Below are 11700 nucleotides of genomic sequence, written 5' to 3' on the forward strand. Positions count from 1 at the left end.
CCTAGTAACGAAATATTCTCGGAATTGGACGAAACAAAGACCCAGGGGCCTATTTTTCCACGGAGCTTCCAGAAGATCGAAGAACATACGAAGTGGGGCCACGAGGTGGCGACACCACAAGGCGGCGCGGCCCAGGGGGGGCCCGCGCCGCCCTATGGTGTGGCTCCCTCGTCTGGCCCCCGACTCTGCCCTTCCGCCTACTTAAAGCCTCCGTCGCGAAACCCCTGATGCGAAAAACCACGATACGGAAAACCTTACTGAGACGCAGCCGCCGCCGATCCCATCTCGGGGGATCCCGGAGATCTCCTCCGGCACCCTGCCGGAGAGGGGATTCATCTCCCGGAGGACTCTACACCGCCATGGTCGCCTCCGGAGTGATGAGTGAGTAGTTCACCCCTCGACTATGGGTCCATAGCAGTAGCTAGATGGTTGTCTTCTCCTCATTGTGCTTCATTGTTGGATCTTGTGAGCTGCCTAACATGATCAAGATCATCTATCTGTAATTCTATATGTTGTGTTTGTCGGGATCCGATGGATAGAGAATACCATGTCATGTTAATTATCAAGTTATTACATATGTGTTGTTTATGATCTTGCATGCTCTCCGTTACTAGTAGAGGCTCTGGCCAAGTTTTTACTTTTAACTCCAAGAGGGAGTACTTATGCTCGATAGTGGGTTCATGCCTCGCATTGACACCTGGGACAAGTGATGAGAAAGTTCTAAGGTTGTGTTGTGCTGGTGCCACTAGGGATAAAACATTGGCGCTATGTCCGAGGATGTAGTTGTTGATTACATTACGCACCATACTTAATGCAATTGTCTGTTGTTAGCAACTTAATACTCGAGGGGGTTCGGATGATAACCTGAAGGTGGACTTTTTAGGCATAGATGCAGTTGGATGGCGGTCTATGTACTTTGTCGTAATGCCCAATTAAATCTCACTATACTTATCATGTCATGTATGTGCATTGTTATGCTCTCTCTATTTGTCAATTGCCCGACTGTAATTTGTTCACCCAACATGCTTTTATCTTATGGGAGAGACACCTCTAGTGAACTGTGGACCCCGGTCCATTCTTTAATACTGAAATACAAATCTGTCGCAATACTTGTTTTTACTATTTTCTCTCGCAAACAATCATCTTCCACACAATACGGTTAATCCTTTGTTACAGCAAGCCGGTGAGATTGATAACCTCACTCGTTTCGTTGGGGCAAAGTACTTTGGTTGTGTTGTGCAGGTTCCACGTTGGCGCCGGAATCTCCGGTGTTGCGCCGCACTACATCCCGCCGCCATCAACCTTCAACGTGCTTCTTGGCTCCTCCTGGTTCGATAAACCTTGGTTTCTTTCCGAGGGAAAACTTGCTGCTGTGCGCATCATACCTTCCTCTTGGGGTTGCCCAACGAACGTGTGAAATACACGCCATCAAGCTCTTTTTCGGCGCCGTTGCCGGGGAGATCAAGACACGCTGCAAGGGGAGTCTCCACTTCTCAATCTCTTTACTTTGTTTTTGTCTTGCTTTATTTTATTTACTACTTTGTTTGCTGCATTATATCAAAACAAAAAAAATTAGTTGCTAGTTTTACTTTATTTACTGTCTTGTTTGCTATATCAAAAACACAAAAAAAATTAGTTACTTGCATTTACTTTACTTATTTCATCATGTTTCCTTTTAATTTTACCGCATAGAACATACCGGTAGGACAAGGGTCTATAATTGGGAGGAACAATATAGAAGAATTTTTCACCCATGTTAGTACCATTGAAGATTTTGAAGATAGACACTTGGTAGACCTTGCTCCCACTTATGAAATTGCTGCTGTCTGCTTTAGTTCGCCTGTTGGAAACTAAATTTGTTAATCTAAATCCTATAATCCAACACATGTTTCTTACACTTGGTGATATGGAAGAAGGGGAAAAGAAAGATTTTTTTTTAGAAACCCTTCTTAGAGAATTTGGAGGTCTAGCAAGAGAAGCTAGAAAGGTCTTTGCTAAATTTAATATGCTTGGTTCTCATACTAATTTTGTTGGTCTCCTTGAAAAGATGGATATGGATAGAATAAGATACACTAATTATATTAATGATGGTGGGGAGATCAAAGCACCCATACCATGTAAACTCCTAGCTATGAATGATGCGCTAGAACATAACTATGCTTGGCTTGTTCCTGAAAATTTGTTCGATGAGAGTAGCAAGCCCAAGACTAATGAAAAGGGAGACGCTGAAACTTATGTATCCAATATACTATGCATGGTTGAGAAAACTCCAAACCCCGCTGTAGGTGCACCATCCTTCGATAATACTTGAGATACACTTTTCGCGCCTAGCTGAAAGGCGTTAAAGAAAAGCGCTTATGGGAGACAACCCATGTTTTTACTCCAGTATTTTTGTTTTATATTTGTGTCTTGGAAGTTGTTTACTACTGTAGCAACCTCTCCTTATCTTAGTTTTGAGTTTTGTTGTGCCAAGTAAAGTCTTTGATAGAAAAGTAAGTACTAGATTTGGATTACTGCGCAGTTCCAGATTTCTTTGCTGTCACGAATCTGGGTCTATCTCCTTGTAGGTAGCTCAGAAAATTACGCCAATTTACGAGCATGATCCTCAGATATGTACGCAACTTTCATTCAATTTGAGCATTTTCGTTTGAGCAAGTCTGGTGGCCTAATAAAATCCATCTTTACGGACTGTTCTGTTTTGACAGATTCTGTCTTTTATTTCGCATTGCCTCTTTTGCTATGTTGGATGAATTTCTTTGATCCACTAATGTCCAGTAGCTTTATGCAATGTCCAGAAGTGTTAAGAATGATTGTGTCACCTCTGAACATGTGAATTTTTATTATGCACTAACCCTCTAATGAGTTGTTTCGAGTTTGGTGTGGAGGAAGTTTTCAAGGATCAAGAGAGGAGTATGATGCAATATGATCAAGGAGAGTGAAAGCTCTAAGCTTGGGGATGCCCCGGTGGTTCACCCCTGCATATTATAAGAAGACTCAAGCGTCTAAGCTTGGGGATGCCCAAGGCATCCCCTTCTTCATCGACAACATTATCGAGTTCCTCCCTCGAAACTATATTTTTATTCCGTCACATCTTATGCACTTTGCTTGGAGCGTCGGTTTGTTTTTGTTTTTTGTTTTGTTTGAATAAAATGGATCCTAGCATTCACTTTATGGGAGAGAGACACGCTCCGCTGTAGCATATGGACAAATATGTCCTTAGGCTCTACTCATAGTATTCATGGCGAAGTTCTTCTTCGTTAAATTGTTATATGGTTGGAATTGGAAAATGATACATGTAGTAAATTGCTATAATGTCTTGGATAATTTGATACTTGGCAATTGTTGTGCTCATGTTTAAGCTCTTGCATCATATACTTTGCACTCATTAATGAAGAAATACTTAGAGCTTGCTAATTTGGTTTGCATATTTGGTTTCTCTAGAGTCTAGATAACATCTAGTATTGAGTTTTGAACAACAAGGAAGACGGTATGGAGTCTTATAATGTTTACCATATGTCTTTTATGTGAGTTTTGCTGTACCGTTCATCCTTGTGTTTGTTTCAAATAACCTTGCTAGCCTAAACCTTGTATCGAGAGGGAATACTTCTCATGCATCCAAAATACTTGAGCCAACCACTATGCCATTTGTGTCCACCATACCTACCTACTACATGGTATTTATCCGCCATTCCAAAGTAAATTGCTTGAGTGCTACCTTTAAAATTCCATCATTCACCTTTGCAATATATAGCTCATGGGACAAATAGCTTAAAAACTATTGTGGTATTGAATATGTACTTATGCACTTTATCTCTTATCAAGTTGCTTGTTGAGCGATAACCATGTTTCTGGGGACGCCATCAACTATTCTTTGTTGGATATCATGTGAGTTGCTATGCATGTCCGTCTTGTCTGAAGCAAGAGAGATCTACCACCTTCATGGTTGGAGCATGCATATTGTTAGAGAAGAACTTTGGGCCGCTAACTAAAGCCATGATTCATGGTGGAAGTTTCAGTTTTGGACACATATCCTCAATCTCATATGAGAATAATAATTGTTGCCACATGCTTATGCATTAAAGAGGAGTCCATTATCTGTTGTCCATGTTGTCCCGGTATGGATGTCTAAGTTGAGAATAATCAAAAGCGAGAAATCCAAAATGCGAGCTTTCTCCTTAGACCTTTGTACGGGCGACATGGAGGTACCCCATTGTGACACTTGGTCAAAACATGTGCATTGCAAAGATCCGGTAGTCCAAGTTAATTAGGACAAGGTGCGGGCACTATTAGTATACTATGCATGAGACTTGCAACTTGTAAGATATAATGTACATAACTCATATGCTTTATTACTACCGTTGACAAAATTGTTTCATGTTTTCAAAATAAAAGCTCTAGCACAAATATAGCAATCGGTGCTTTCCTCTTTGAAGGACCATTCTCTTTACTTTTATGTTGAGTCAGTTCACCTATTTCTCTCCACCTCAAGAAGCAAACACTTGTGTGAACTGTGCATTGATTCCTACATACTTGCATATTGTACTTGTTATATTACTCTATGTTGACAATTATCCATGAGATATACATGTTACAAGTTGAAAGCAACCGCTGAAACTTAATCTTCCTTTGTGTTGCTTCAATACCTTTACTTTGATTTATTGCTTTATGAGTTAACTCTTATGCAAGACTTATTAATGCTTGTCTTGAAGTACTATTCATGAAAAGTCTTTGCTTTATGATTCACTTGTTTACTCATGTCATTACCATTGTTTTGATCGCTGCATCCACTACATATGTTTACAAATAGTATGATCAAGGTTATGATGGCATATCACTTCAGAAATTATCTTTGTTATCGTTTTACCTGCTCGGGACGAGCGGAACTAAGCTTGGGGATGCTTGATACGTCTCCAACGTATCGATAATTTCTTATGTTCTATGCCATATTATTGATGATACCTACATGTTTTATGCACACTTTATGTCATATTCGTGCATTTTCCGGAACTAACCTATTAACAAGATGCCGAAGTGCCGGTTCTCGTTTTACTGCTGTTTTTGGTTTCGGAAATCCTAGTAACGAAATATTCTCGGAATTGGACGAAACAAAGACCCGGGGGCCTATTTTTCCACGGAGCTTCCGGAAGACCGAAGAACATACGAAGTGGGGCCACGAGGTGGCGACACCACAAGGCGGCGCGGCCCGGGGGGCCCGCGCCGCCCTATGGTGTGGCCCCCTCGTCCGGCCCCGACTCGCCCTTCCGCCTACTTAAAGCCTCCGTCGCGAAACCCCCGATGCGAAAAACCACGATACGGAAAACCTTACCGAGACGCCGCCGCCGCCGATCCCATCTCGGGGGATCCCGGAGATCTCCTCCGGCACCCTGCCGGAGAGGGGATTCATCTCCCGGAGGACTCTACACCGCCATGGTCGCCTCCGGAGTGATGAGTGAGTAGTTCACCCCTGGACTATGGGTCCATAGCAGTAGCTAGATGGTTGTCTTCTCCTCATTGTGCTTCATTGTTGGATCTTGTGAGCTGCCTAACATGATCAAGATCATCTATCCGTAATTCTATATGTTGTGTTTGTCGGGATCCGATGGATAGAGAATACCATGTCATGTTAATTATCAAGTTATTACATATGTGTTGTTTATGATCTTGCATGCTCTCCGTTACTAGTAGAGGCTCTGGCCAAGTTTTTACTTTTAACTCCAAGAGGGAGTACTTATGCTCGATAGTGGGTTCATGCCCGCATTGACACTCAGGACGAGTGACGTAAAGTTCTAAGGTTGTGTTGTCTTGTTGCCACTAGGGATAAAACATTGGCGCTATGTCCGAGGATGTAGTTGTTGATTACATTACGCACCATACTTAATGCAATTGTCCGTTGTTAGCAACTTAATACTGGAGGGGTTCGGATGATAACCTGAAGGTGGACTTTTTAGGCATAGATGCAGTTGGATGGCGGTCTATGTACTTTGTCGTAATGCCCAATTAAATCTCACTATACTTATCATGTCATGTATGTGCATTGTTATGCTCTCTCTATTTGTCAATTGCCCGACTATAATTTGTTCACCCAACATGCTTTTATCTTATGGGAGAGACACCTCTAGTGAACTGTGGACCCCGGTCCATTCTTTAATACTGAAATACAAATCTGCTCGCAATACTTGTTTTTACTATTTTCTCCGCAAACAATCATCTTCCACACAATACGGTTAATCCTTTGTTACAGCAAGCCGGTGAGATTGACAACCTCACTGTTTCGTTGGGGCAAAGTACTTTGGTTGTGTTGTGCAGGTTCCACGTTGGCGCCGGAATCTCTGGTGTTGCGCCGCACTACATCCCGCCGCCATCAACCTTCAACGTGCTTCTTGGCTCCTCCTGGTTCGATAAACCTTGGTTTCTTTCTGAGGGAAAACTTGCTGCTGTGCGCATCATACCTTCCTCTTGGGGTTGCCCAACGAACGTGTGAAATACACGCCATCAAGGCCCATGGGACAGCCCATTAAGGCTTGCCCCATAGCGGCTTGGTGGAGCCGAACGGCCCACCGCACTCTCACTCACTTGGCCCTCTCACTCGCTCGACCTAACCCTAATCTCTCTCGCGACGCCCTGGCGATGGCGTCGCCGCCATGGCCGCCGCTTCGCTCCGGCCATCGCCGTGCTTCCCTGACCTCGCCACCTACCGGATCTTGACCGCCGCGAGACGATCTATCGATCCGTCCGCGTGGTCTCTCCGATTTCTTCCTCTCCTGGCGAATCGCCTCCGCTCTGGTTCCACAGGAGAATCGCCTTGGGCGATTTGGTGGTCTCCGGTGACTCTCGCCCTCGCCGTCGACGTGCGCGCCTCCGAGACCGACCTGGCGCGGGTGCTGCTTGCAGTACCTGTGCCGTCGTCTCCGTGTCGTGCTGCTGTGGTGGTGTTCGTCGGTGTAACGCCGGCGCCTTCCCTGGCTTTGCAGCTGCTATGGCCGCGCGAGCACTGCCTCGCCATGCCATAGCCTCTGCCACCAGGCGCATGTAAGTGTGTGCTGCTTCTCCTCCTTCTCCTTTCCATGACTGAGCTCCTCCTAAGCTTCTGTGCTTCTTCCTCCTTTTGTTCTACTGCTCTCTGATGATCCTATGATCATACAGATCCCTGCAATTGCTACCTGAGCTATATGTGCTTCTATTTTCTGTAAATTATGGCCCATCTACAAATTTCTGGTACTGGCCAGTGTTGCTTTGCTTCCTTTGCCTGCCATTTGTTGCTTGTCTGTTGCTCCTAGCATGCTCGGGTATTGCTATGCTACTCTGTACTTGCTTACAAGCTTGCTATGCTATGTTGTTCATGCTTATGAGCTTGCTATGCTTACTGGGCTATCATACTTGCTTGTCTAGGTGTGCTGCTGTGCATCAGTGACACTTGTGAGTGCCAGTGGTGCCTGTGAGGTGCTTCTGTGCCTCCTGTGTAAGCTATTGATCCATTTGATCAATTCAATGTCAGTGATGTCTTACTGATTAATACTGTGGCTAAGTGATTCAATTTTCCTTGTGATGCTGATGCTCAAGCATCACTATGCTGTTGCTTACTTAATTATCTAGACTTGTTCTAGTGATTATGGATTAAACTGTGTTGCTTAACAGTATGCTGCTGTCAATGCTTAGCATGGATCTGTGATAAATTCATGCTTGGATTACTTAAATTATGATGAACTGCTTATGCAGTGATGATTTAAATGACTTGCTTGTATATGAATTTGCTGTTCATGATTCTTTTACAAGCAATTAAAGTCTGAATCCATTTCTGGATAGTGATGTGATCTATTTGGCTTTCTCATAATTGGTGCTAAGTGTGATGTGACCTCAGTAGCCTTGCTACTGATTGGTTGCTCACATGTTTGGTTGGATCTTGTTGGCTACTCATCTTTGCTTGCATATTTGGGAATCATATTAAGTATGAATGCCAATATGCTTGCCTGTGAAGAAATCTAGGGTTTCTGATGGTTGCATGCTTAGGATTTTCTGTGTAGTCTTGGCTGCTAATCTTTGCTATCTACTGGTGCTATCTGTGCATGTGATCTTGCTAGTGTGTGCATCTGTGCATGATTTCTAGCTACTGTGCACATGATCTGTATCTGGATGGTTTCTATCTTAGTAGCTTTTGACTGGCAGTAATCCTTGGTGAAAACCAAGTGATGATCTACCCATATGAGCATCTGCTCATCCCATGCTTAGTTCATGCATATGATGGATTAGATCCATTGGATCTTTTCCAGGAACTAGGTATACCTTGTTCCAGCTCCTAGAAAGAAATGTTTTGTTGTTGCAGTCTTGTGGTTTGTGCAAAGCCCTTCACCTCCAGATTCTGGTTGATCCTCTAGGTCACCATGATTTCTGATGGCTGAGGTTTTGTGTGTGTTTGTGCTTGTTCTTGAGCAAGAAGCTGGATGAACTATGTGTGGCTCTAACTTCACCCTTACCCGGTGAATCTTATCCGGTCGATCGTGCACCTTGGTTCTAGGGTTTGTAATCCTTTTATATCATCTCTCCTGTTACTCTGGCCATGACACACAAGGCCTGGTTACTTTGTGACTCATCCCTTGCATTGCCTTGCTGTTGCTTGGTTAGTAACAGCCTTCATATGTGGAAACTTGAGCCCCTTGTGGCCTGCTCAGTGTTGGTCTGCCTATTCCTATCTTGTGCTGTCCAGGTTTTGGACAAGCACAAGTGTGCAGTGTCAAATTTTACTGTCCAAACTGAATTTCAGTGATTGTTGTTAACTTTCCAAACTGAATTTCTAACACTTATATTCTGGCTAGTACCTGTTATTTGTTTTGCAGGTTTGAAGGTGAATATGACCAGAAGATGTTCTTCAAACATTTAGTCTAGGTTTTAGTTTAGGAGCAAATTGTAATCTTTATTTTCATTTCTGTTTATTATTCATCCATTCTTGTATCAAGAATATTGTAAAGACTTTGTATTTTGTGTTGATGATCAATAAAGCTCAAGTTTTTGTTTATGAGCTTTTGATTTATGTAATGTTTAAATTCTGAATTAAATATTGTATTTAATATTCAATTTGAAATTCAAAGTCATTTGAATTTATAAGTTGTGTTTGAATTATGAGTTCATTATTTATATAACTCAATGCTTATTGTTCAATGTATTAACACTTGTCAAATAAATTCATTCCCCAAATCAACAAGATACAAAAGAGATCATGTCGAAATTTCCCTAACTCATATTGCCTAACCCTAAGTGCAAGATGAGAGAGAACCTCGATCCCTCTTAGGTTTAGTTGCAATAAAGCGCGAAAATTTCCCCCGTTTTGCGATGAAATGCACATCCCATTTCTAAATCTACCCTTCGTTGTTCCTATGTTCTGGGTTATTACAACTAGTGGCTTCATCCGCTTATCCAATAACTTTGCAAAAAGAGCTGGCAATGGGATTCCCAGTGCCAAATTAATTAACCAAAATAGACACTCCTCCATGGTATGTGATTGTTGGACGGCACCCGAGGATTCGGTTAGCCATGGCTTGTGTAAGCAAAGGTTGGGAGGAGTGTCATCATAATAAAACTAAAATAAAAAGTCACTCCTTCATGGTATGAGATTGTTGGTAGGCACCCGAGGATTCGGTTAGCCATGGTTTGTGAAAGAAAGGTTGGAAGGAGTGCCACCCAAAAATAAAAATAATTCATGGGAGCCGCTCTTTGAAGGTTTGTCTGGCAAGGGGGTTAGAGTGCCCACTACCATTCGTTGACAACAACAAACACCTCTCAAAACTTTACTTTTATGCTCTTTTTATGTTTTCAAAACCAAAGCTCTAGCACAAATATAGCAATCGATGCTTTCCTCTTTGAAGGGCCATTCTTTTACTTTATGTTGAGTCAGTTTACCTACTTCCTTCCATCTTAGAAGCAAACACTTGTATCAACTGTGCATTGATTCTCGCATACTTGCATATTTGCATTCATCATATTACTTTGTGTTGACAATTATCCATGAGATATGCATGTTACAAGTTGAAAGCAACCGCTGAAACTTATATCTTCCTTTGTGTTGCTTCGATGCCTTTACTTTGAACTTATTGCTTTATGAGTTAACTCTTGTGCAAGACTTTTGAATACTTGTCTTGAAAGTACTCTTCATGAAAAGTTTTGCTATATGTTATCTATTTGTTAGCAACTATAGATCATTGCCTTGAGTCACTTCATTCATTTCATATGCTTTGTAATAGTATGATCAAGGTTATGTAAGTAGCATGTCACTACAGAAATTATTCTTTTTATCGTTTACACTGCTCGGGACGAGCGAGAACTAAGGTAGGGGATGCTGATACGTCCCCGACGTATCCATAATTTCTGTCGTTCCATGCTTGTTTTATGACAATACTTACATGTTTTGCTTGCACTTTATAATGTTTTTATGCGTTTTCCGGAACTAACCTATTAACAAGATGCCACAGTGCCAGTTCCTGTTTTCTGCTGTTTTTGGTTCCAGAAAGGCTGTTCGGGCAATATTCTCGGAATTCGACGAAACGAAGACCAAACCTCCTATTTTCCCCGGAAGCGTCCAGAACACCGAAGAAGAGTCGGAGAGGGGCCAGAGGGCCACCACACCATAGGGCGGCGCGGCCTGGCCTGGGCCCGCGCCGGCCTGTGGTGTGGCGCCCCCGTGTGCCCCTCGCGCCGCATCTTCGCCTATTTAACCCCTTTCGACCTAAAAACACCGTAACTCTTGACGAAACTCCAGAAAGACTCCAGGGGCGCCGCCACCATCACGAAACTCCAATTCGGGGGACAGAAGTCTCTGTCCCGGCACCCTGCCGGGACGGGGAAGTGCCCCCGGAAGCCATCTCCATCAACGCCATCGCCTCCATCATGCTCCGTGAGTAGTTCCCCCATGGACTACGGGTTCTAGCTGTAGCTAGTTGGTATTCTCTCCCCCATGTACTTCAATACAAAGATCTCATGAGCTGCCTTACATGATTGAGATTCATCTGATGTAATCGGTGTTGTGTTTGTCGGGATCCGATGGATTGTTACGTTATGATTGTCTATCTACAATGTTTATGAAGTTATTGTTGCTGCAATCTTGTTATGCTTAATGCTTGTCACTAGGGCCCGAGTGGCATGATCTTAGATTTGAGCTCTATACTTATTGCTTAGATTGTATCTACAAGTTGTATGCACATGTCTATGTCCTGAACCAAAGACCCCAAAGTGACAGAAATTGGGACAATTGGAGGGGAAGGCTTAGATATGAGGATCACATGTTTTCACGGAGTGTTAATGCTTTGCTCCGGTACTCTATTAAAAGGAGTACCTTAATATCCAGTAGATTCCCTTGAGGCCCGGCTGCCACCGGCTGGTAGGACAAAAGATGTTGTGCAAGTTTCTCATTGCGAGCACGTACGACTATAATTGGAAAACATGCCTACATGATTAATGATCTTGATATTCTATCTTAATGCTATTTCAATCCTATCAATTGCCTGACTGTAATTTGTTTACCCAACACTTGTTATTGGAGAGTTGCCACTAGTGTAGATAGCTGGGAACCCCGGTCCATCTTTCATCATCATATACTCGTTCTATATGTCAACTGTTTTCTGGTGCCATTGCTCTCATATTACTATTACTGCCGCTGTGTTACTGTTACTATTGCTCTCATATCACTGCTACTTTCACATCACCTCTGTTGCT

Source organism: Lolium rigidum, chromosome 7, assembly GCF_022539505.1.
Source record: "Lolium rigidum isolate FL_2022 chromosome 7, APGP_CSIRO_Lrig_0.1, whole genome shotgun sequence".
NCBI classification, from domain to species: domain Eukaryota; kingdom Viridiplantae; phylum Streptophyta; class Magnoliopsida; order Poales; family Poaceae; genus Lolium; species Lolium rigidum.